The sequence below is a fragment of the Pinus tabuliformis genome, chromosome X, assembly GCF_031772625.1.
Source record: "Pinus tabuliformis cultivar Carrire ecotype Pingquan chromosome X, CPIR1, whole genome shotgun sequence".
Taxonomy (NCBI): domain Eukaryota; kingdom Viridiplantae; phylum Streptophyta; class Pinopsida; order Pinales; family Pinaceae; genus Pinus; species Pinus tabuliformis.
The window spans coordinates 257,245,599-257,255,945 of NC_142308.1; positions in this window are offsets into that span (position 1 = coordinate 257,245,599).

Below are 10,347 nucleotides of genomic sequence, written 5' to 3' on the forward strand. Positions count from 1 at the left end.
GAACATGAACATGACTTGAAAATCAACCATAAACAAGATCAAAACCCAATTCCAAAGTTTGTAGTCAAAATGGAATATCTCTATGATTTGAAAGACAAATTTAAGAAGATTACCAACTCCAAGACTCATATTTCTACTTTGAGATTTGAAGTGGTAAACCTAGGTACAATTGAAAAACCTCAAAATGTCAACCTAGGTCTTGGTTTATCATCCAAAGAAAGGATATCATTCATCAAGTTGTTGAAAACATATAAAGGTGTCTTTGCCTGGGATTATTCAGATCTCAAGACCTATGATACCTCTGTAATTCAACATACTATACCAATGACCTCTAATGAGAAACTAGTTCAACAGAAGCTCAGAAAGATTCATCCAAACCTTGAAAGTCAAATCAAATCTGAGTTGAACAAACTTCTGAAAGCAAAGATAATCTTTCTCGTTAGACACTCAAAATGGGTATCAAATATCATTCATGTTAAGAAAAAGAATGGAGATATTAAGATTTGTATTGATTTTAGGAACTTAAACAGAGCTTTTCAAAAGGATAGCTTTCCTTTGCCTACCATGGAGAAAATACTATAATCAGTTGTAGGTTCTAAGTTAATGTCTTTTCTAGATGGATTTTCAGGATACAATCAGATTCTTGTACATCCAGATGACAGATTGAAGACAACATTCAGGACCAAGTGGGGGACATACGCTTATCAGAAGATGCCTTTTGGACTCATCAATGTAGGTGCTACATTTCAATGTGCCATGGATATTTCTTTTAAATGTTTGATTAATAAATCAATTGTTATCTACCTAGATGACATTATAGTTTACTCTAGGAACATAAACAATCACTTGAATGACCTAAAACATATTTTTGAAAGATGCAAGAAATATGGCATTTCTTTGAATCCCAAAAAGTCATACTTTGCTTTAGCAGAAGGCAAGCTTCTCGGATTCATAGTGTCCAAGAAAGGAATTTATATTGATCCTGATAGAATCCAAGAAATTGAAAAGATTCCTCTCCCACATAACAAAAATACCATGCAATCATTCCTAGGCCAGATCAATTTTGTAAAAATATTTGTTCCAGATTTCTCATAGATTATTCTACCCCTTCAATCAATGATAAGAAAGAATGTAGTCTTCAAATGGGGTAAAGATGAAAGAGAGTCATTTTAGTTAATCAAAAAAGCCATTATCAATGCTCCTTCTTTAACAACTCCATACTTTCTAAAACCTTTTGTATTGTACACATTTTCATCTAATACATCATATGCAGCAATTTTAACAAAGTTAAACAATCAAAACATAAAGGCACCTATCTCTTTTTTCAGTTCCAATTTATAGGGTGTTGAACTAAACTACTCAGCTATTGTGAAACAGGCTTTTGTTGTCTTCAAAACCTTGAAACACTTCAGACCTTTTCTCCTAAAAACCCATACAAAAATAATAGTACCTTACCCTGTAGTAAGGCAATTATTGATTCAAAGAGAAGTGGGGGAGAAAAGAGCCAATTGGGTTGCTGCACTTCAAGAGTACAATGTAGAAATCAGTCAGCTAAAGTTGTTAAGGGCCAAGGTTTTTGCAAGATGCTAACTCGAGCTTCCATTTATCAACAGAAGAAGACCAAGGTAATGAAGTGCAAATATCAGAGGTAAGCCTCAATGATGCACAATCATAGTATCTTGATTTGAAGTTTTATTTAAGGAATGGATATGCTCCTGTGCATCTCAATTACAAAGCAAACCGTGCTTTAAGGTTGAAATAAAACCAGTATGAATTAATTGATGATGTATTATTTAGAAAAAATTATGATTCAGTATTATTAAAATTCCTAGAAAAACCTGAAGCTGAAAAGGTTATGCAGGAGTTACATGATGGACTAGCTGGAGGCCATTTCAGAGGAAACGCCACAGCTCATAAAATCCTGCATGCAGGTTATTATTGGCCAACACTATTCAAGGATGCACATGACTATGCAAGAAAATGCAAAACTTGTCAAACTGCAGCTGGAAGAGAAAAGAAACCAGCATTTCCTTTGTAGTCGGTGAATATCCAACAACCATTTGAACAATGAGGATTAGATATAATTGGTGATATTGTTCCTAACTCTTCCAAGAAGCACAAGTACATCCTTACAACTACTAATTATTTCACGAAATGGGTAGAAGCTATCCCACTAAAGGTAGCTAATACACAAAGTATTACAGAATTTATTGATCAGTACATAATTACCAGGTTTGGCCACCCACAGCTTCAATGTTTGATAATGCATCTTATTTTTCTGAAAATACTATGGTAGAATTTGCTTTAAAAAGAGGTTTCAAATTGAAGTACTCAACCAACTATTATCCACAATGTAATGGATTAGCCAAATCAACAAACAAAAACCTTATCAGAATCATCAAGAGGACTATAGACCAAAATCAAAGGAATTGGCACAAAGCATTGACATTTTCTCTTTGGGCAGATAGAATAACATAGAAGGCCTCAATCAGTTCTTCTCCTTTTGCTTTAGTTTAAGGAAAAGAAGCAGTTCTCCCCACAAACATAGCAATCCCATCTCTCACCCTATTACAATTTATCAATGAAAATCCTTCCTCTTCTCTCCAAGCAAGACAATTTTAGATCCTTAAGCTTGAAGAAGAAAGAGAAAAGGTTAAATCTACTCATTCCCATCATCAGTAGTCAGTCAAAGCCTCTTTTGATACAACCTCTGCCATCATAAAAATTTTGAAAAGGTGATCTGGTTTTGAAATGGGACAAAGCACATGAGGAAAAATGTAAGCATACCAAGCTCCAAACGCTGTGGCTTGAACCATTCCAAATCATTGAGAAAATTGGTCAATCAACATTTCTCTTACAATACTTGTCAAGTAGAATAGATTCCTTGCCCGTTAATGGGCAGATTCTGAAAAAATATTTTTCCTAGAAGACAACCTCTTCTAATTTTGTATCATATTGTCTTTAAGATTCTTAGGAGAATAAAGGTTAAAGTATTATTTACTTTTGGCTTCTCAAAATCATGTCTCTAATAATATTTTGATTTTTCACTTCTTTAAGTAGGAAAAGTTAAAGAAATATTAGAGCATTTGAGTATCAAAGTGAACCTTATTTATTTGAAAAACTTTACCTTGCTAAAAAACTTTTATTCTATGAACAAACTCTTATCTTTATAAAATATAGATGTTTCGTTATCAGTCAAGAAAAGAATCTTTAACCTAGTAAGGACTATCTACAAATGAGTATCTCAAAACTCTATTATTATCATCCAAAACTCTTGAAAAGGGCCAATGATTCACCCCTTCTGATAAAATTTTCTTTTTTCAGAGTGTAATTCTAAAATATGCAAAACTTAAAAGATAATAAGTCTCATTACAAGCTTGTTTACCATGATCATAGGGGAATAATTAAACTGATATTACCCAAACTGCATATCAAAACTGGGTAATAGTCAATCATCTAATTATCAATCAAAGGACAAGGGGTCTCATCAAGAGCTAGCTTGTTTAGTTTAGTTACAACCAATGAATGGCATTGTCATTATTAGGTTACCAAGCCTAGACAGTGTCTTTTAAGAAACTTGAAAAGAAAATTATATGAAAGGAAAAAATAAGGTCCAAATGAGGAAAAAGCAAAAGAATATCATTTTGAATTTTGAAAATTGCTTCGGATGGGACAATGAATAATTGTTGGTTAAAAGATAACCCTTTCAAGGCTATGAACGCTTGCTGGCAGCAAAGGCTCTATCTATGATAAATGAATAAACAAAAAAAAACTAATCTGTAGAATACACCTTCTATATCTCTTTAAATCTTAGTATTGACTGATGCAAACATTTGTATTTTTATCACTACAAGAGTAAATTAGTTGAGTAAATAGGTTGAGTGAGTGATTATGATTTCATAGAAATGTTGTTTGGTGTATAACTCATGTAATTATTATTCCTATAACTCTTCTAATTTTGAAAATTTTAGAAATTTCAAAAGATCAATCAGAGATAGTTGGTTCTCCCAAGTGAATCGCCAATTGTTGTACTATGTAACAACCCCCCAATTTATACGAGTAATAGTTAATATTTGACATATAAATGGGGACCCTTTTAAATTTTAGCCTTTGAAAATAAATGCTAACTCTACAAATTTTCCTTAAAAAAACCTTCAAAAAGGAACTCATGCTTAAAGTTGTTATCGCAAATCACATCTCGCAGTTTTCCATGTAACAATTATTAACATTCCATCGAAAATCCCGAAATGCGATATGCGATCAAGTCCCCACTATGATTTTCCGATTACAACACTTTAATAACACGCGATCACACTTCGTAAGTCGCAAATAAATAAAGCATCCATTGTGTCACCCCTTAAGAATTTGCGAAATGCAATATTGTGATTCTTGCAATTGCATTTCACATTAACTCCAAACAACATTATATGACAACGTTTGAAAGTTGTGATGCACAAATAAAGCATGAAGTGTGCGAATTTACTAAGTTTTAATGAAATATTAAGTGGTTTGACAGATTAATTAATGTTTAGCAGCTTGAGGAGAGGAATTGATGTTTTCAAGTTATGACTAGTTAACATGCAAATCTCATGCAAAATATTCCCACGATTCAAAGTCATTTCCAAGAACTCTCAGCCTTAATTTCCCTCCATTATGTGCGCTGATATACCTCTTTCATTTCAGGCAAGCTTCAAAAGAGATATCATTACGAAAGGTAATGCAAAAGCAGAAGAAGCGGAGCATTACAGAGTCTGAGGTATCAGAGATGTCACCCATATTCGTTGATACATTTTGCAGTGATGATGGAGGAGAAATGGCATGGGAAGTCATATACAATAAACTTGAAGATGAGCGTCCTAAAATTACTGTCACAAAGGCAACAAATGACTCAATAAAACCTTCGAGGGTCCAATTCAAAGATGTTGCTTACTCCTTCCTTCATAGAATAGGAGCAAGAGCCAAAATACTCCCATACACTGATATGATTAAATGGGTGGTGGAAAATCTCAGTATTGAAGATAGGAAATTAAGGAACTCAAAGATGGAGCTAATGGGATCATTCAAAGCTGAAGACCTGAAGAAAATGTATCATCTTCCTGACCCTTAGGACATATATGACAAATCATACCTGGCCAACTTCGCAAAGAAGAATGAAGAACCCTTCAAGATGATCCACAGCTGGAGAGTCCTAGAGAATAAATTCAAATATGATAAGACAGGTATGTACCCCATTACTTCTCTAACAAATCCCCACAACTATGCAGCTTCTATGTTATGCAGATTATATGAATTTCCTAATAATACCAACTTCTCTATAGAATGGATTCCTTTAATTGATGCTTGTGTCAATTCCCATATAATGAATCGGGCCACTATCCTATCTGATAACCTAGATATTGCTATTTCTGAGTACTGTCAAAAGAGATCCACCTCCACAGAGAACCTTCCTCCATTTTATTTCAGTGCCTATATCATGGATGCCATCTGTTTCTGTACTAAATTTCCAATCATGTGTTGGAAATGGACTTTGCAAGACCCATACCCCATCCATCTCAGCCACAAACAGATGTGGGAAACCCATTATATACCCCATTTTTATAAAATATGCCACGATGTTATTTTACCATTGCATCAATTTATTTTTAATAAGAAATCCCCCAGGTTTTCTAAATAAGCCGCTACAGACCTTCTCGTAGTAGGCAAGTATTTTGTTGAAGAACGGTTTACATATATTAGAGCTTTTGGCAGTACAACGGACCTGCATGTACTCCCTTTGTATGTCTCTGACAAGCTATTAGAAAGAGAAATAGCTCACCAGACTATGGGAAAAGGCTTAGCAAAGACCCTAAAAGATAACAAAAATTCATTGTGTCCATCCTTTCCCATTTGGTGTGGCTCTTTTTCATTGGCAAGTTTCAACCATGCAAAAAAGGAATTACTAAGCCTAGAGAGCCTCAGACTCCATACTTTGCCAAAGAGGCAATTTGACCCAGACAAGATAGCACAGTATTACCACTGCAGTAAAGATCAAGCCCTTCAACCATGAAGCTAATGATTCTGAAGATCTTTACAATTTGTTGAATCATTTGAACAAGCATTTGATTGGGCAAAGGCAAATTTAAATCCCGATGATTTTGAAAAGTTTTAGGAATTCAGAAGTCAGAAGCTCAAAACAATCCCATTGCATTTGTTAAGAGCTGATGACAAGCCTACGCCCAATGTAACTATCAACAAAAAAGGACCAAATTCTCGCATAGAATCTCAAGTGGATATAGGGAAAGCCCAAGATACAGGGAAAACATAGGATATGGAGAATCCAGCAGAAGGTCATCTAAAAAACAGGTCATAAGTGACCTAACTAAAGATACCGGTCTCGAAAGAAAAAGCAGCAATTTGGAGCAGGAACGGGACCAATTTAATAAAAGGCTACAAGATACTCCTAAGATAATAGATGTCCATCAAACCACAAAATATCATACTCCATTGCAAACTCAGAAAACTTCAGAGTCTAAGTCAATGGATGAGCAAGGGACAAGTGCGGAGAACACAGAAATCATTCCTGCATTGTCAACATCTAAAATTATCCTAAAGGTGACTGAAATTCCTCCTTTAGATGTATTCTACAGTGCACTACATAAGGTTGTACTGAGAAGACAGAGGAAAAGGAGATTTGAGACACCCAAGATCCCACCAGGGAATTAGCCGATGGACAGAGTCTGGGGGGATATTCCTTCCAATCAAGCTAAAAATTTGACTAGACTGTCGCAGTTTATAGGGGCATATGCTACTACCACAATGGATAAAGCCACTGAGGTATCTATTTTGTTAAGGGAAAGGGAAGAAAAGATAGTGTAGCTCGAGCAACCACTGCATATTGAGAAGGAAAATATGAACCAGCAAGCCGCTGAACAAATAGCCCAATTGTAGCAGAATATGGAGGTATTAAATATAAGCCATGAAGCAGAAATCTTTGCGAAGAACATGAAAATCAAAAAATTACAATAAGCCATGGAAAAATATAAATATGTCCCTATTGTCAATGAATTCATCAAAGAGGCATTCGAGCTAATGTTATGAAACCAACTCACAAAAAGATAGAAAAGATAGATCAATGCCTTAGAAATCAGCCTCTTCAAGGGGGCAACCTCCTTTACATTACACAAATGAACAATTCTTGGATGATATTGTTATAGATCCATTTGGGCACATCAATCCCATCATCTAGTTCAATGTTTTAGGGCTCGTCAAACCCTAATTTTAGTTGCTTCATGCCCTAAACACGTCACCCCTTTGAATGCCTCCTTCCCAGACAGTTTCATGACTTGAAGACATCTAGAAATAGCCTCTAGAGGGACCAGTGTAGGTAAGCCCTTGTAAAGGTGCGTTGCAGAGTAGTTGAGTCCACTGCCAGGGTGCTCTGTAGAGAACTTAGGCTTCCTTTTACCTGCGTTGGGCGAGAATGAGCAAAATTCACATAGGGTTTGAGGAATATTTTTATCTTTTGGAGTCATCTAGAAGGTTCCCTCACTTATCAACTCCTATAAGCTCGAAAATGGATGAGGAATGAGTTAAGGTGCATCCTATCCTCTCATCCCTTCCTCCATGGAACTAATTCTGAGGATGGAAGGCCATTCAATGCCACCATTTATGACAAAACCTCCTTCATCTTCCTATAAATTGACCACTCATCTAAGTGATTAGGGGTTGGATTATGTTGAATTGTAAGGAGATAATGCTGCTATGAGATTTGGCTTTGAAGCAAGTATTGTAATGCTACAAGTTTGTCATGCTTTTGATGTGATGTGGATGGGATCCAAGCTGAAGGAATGGCTTTGAATCAGACACCAATGGTTGTAATTCCTTCTTCTATCTAATAAAGTGTTTGAACCTTTCTCTCATATGTTTGTATTGTTTCATAATGCTTATATGTGTGAATTGTATCTGATTCCTTTCACTTATATTCAATAGATCATGTGCTTTGATCGGTTCTTTGTTTTTTGTTGTGTTTACAGGGTACTTCTCAAGCATATTAAGTACAGGAAGGAGCGACAGGATCGATACAAGGAGACGAGAGAAAAGCAGAAATACAAGTAGGTATTCTTATCTTCTCATCTTATCTATTGCTTATAGGAAAAGTCTAAAACACTTTAAACTATTGTTCTAGATACAGCTACTTATCTAGGGAATTAGTATTTATCCGTAGATACCAAATTCTCCTAAAAATAATGGCGACTCCACTAGGGAACTATTGCCTTTCCTAGTAGCTTATCCACCTCCTAGGACATTCTTGTAGACCCTACTTGTGTTCATTGATTGTATTTCAGCTCTTTTGCATTGAATTTTGGTTAAAAATTGAGGTTAGATGACTCTTGAGTGGCCTCTCAAGAATTAGCGCAGGCTTGGTTAGGGGATAGTGCTCTGCAGAGCACCCTTGAGTGAGAGACAGTGCTCTGCAGTAAAGTTAGGCCCTCTTTGACCTGCACTGATCCACCTTAGGGAAAATTTTCACCTTTGGAATGTGTTTTTACCAACTTTCCTCTTTTTGTTTGTCTGCTGATTGATTCATGAATGTTATGTCTCAAAGAACAAGTTTCTATCTCCTTTGCCAGCCCTACTTTGATTTGATTGATTAATGTTTCTTTATTGTTTTCTTTGTCATTATCGATCTATAGTCAAAGTTAAAATCTAGTTGATTAATCTTCATTCGAAAGAAAGTGTCGTAAATGCTTCTCTTCCTTCGAATTAGAATTGTTGTAAAAGTCTTCGTTCTTATGAAATATTGATTAATTGTATGTGCATATTTCCTTTTGTTCATATTCACATTAAGTAAATCGAAAAGAAAAGCGTGCATCGTTCATATTATAGTTTGTGAATGCTTGAAAGGAATAGCTGGGGAAATTTCATTAGTTGTGTTCTTTGCTCTTTGTCAAAGATCTGATTTCTCTATCCCTACTAGCTAAGGTTTTCATTGTTCAATTGAATGGAAAGAATGCTTATCATGTTAGTTGCATTTTAGGAATTGCAAACATGCATCACGTGGTGAACCTTGAAAGGAAAATTCTAAAGAAGATCAACTTAAAATTTATCTAAATTTACCTAATGGAGCATTGTCAACTAACAAAAAACATTTAGTGGTTCTAGGCTAGAGATGTGTTCCGACGTCATAAAACAAAGCAGTTGTCACTAACTTGTCTGCAATACATCCCGAGTGTGATACCTCATTCCACGTACGTGATTATATCGTAGCTCGTCTATGTACCTTCGGGTATATAGGGTGGTGTTACAATATGTAAAGTATATGGGAATGCTCTCAATGTGTGGTTTTGCATTATACAACGCTTATACGGACTGGGCCTCCACGTACCTTCGGGTATATATGGGAGGACAACACTAGGTTTCTATCCATCCTTAGGTAACCGAGTCAGCTGCCTTGTACACTGTGATACACTGAACACAGCATTTGGGGAGATTGCCTGCCTGTACTTCTCGGTTCGCCGAGAGGTATTCTGCAGTTCACAGTTGCTTGGTAAACCTTTTGCCTAGATTATCCCTCTTTTGTTTTGTTATGTTACTTTGATTAAAATAAAATTAATTGACTACGGATAACATCCTCCATGCTCACTCCTTAGTTGATCTTAGGTTGAAACATATGGCGACAAATCTGGAGTCCACCGATCAAGGAATTCCTTTTGATGGGAATCCTAGTCCTTTTCCTCCTTTTGGAAATATTGGTGCTCCATATATGGCTACATTGTCCCTTCCAAGATTTACCATTGGCTTGCCAGTATGGTTGTTTTCAACCTCCTTGGTTCAAAATGTCATGATTTCTCCACAATCGAGTACACCTCCAACTGGACAAAATCAACCTCCAGTTGATCCTAAAGTTGACCCTTTGCCTTCTTCCACGGTTGTTTCTTGCTCCCCTTCTTCCTCTTCACCTAGTGAAAGCATTGGTACTAGTAACTAGGTGGCTAAGAAGAAGAAGAAAGGGAAGAAGAAGAAGAAGAAGAAGAAGCAAATTCAGCAGAGGGGCAACCAAGCAACCATTGCTTTGAATGCAACATCTAATGAGAAATTGTCCGTCAAGCCTCACAAAGTTTGATATCCATGAAAACTTTGTGCAGGAGACCATCTTCTTCGAAATTGTCCTGATATTCCTAAGATCTTAGAAGAATGGTCTTCCTCTTCACATCATCCTGTGTCATAAACTTCTGGAGATCATGTTGGTGACACACCATCAACTAGTGGTAGTAAAATTCATGGAAAGAAGGGTAAAGTTAAGTTTCCTTGTAGGTTATGTGAAGGGAATCACCCCATTCACCTTTGTTCCTATCTGGATGAAGCCAA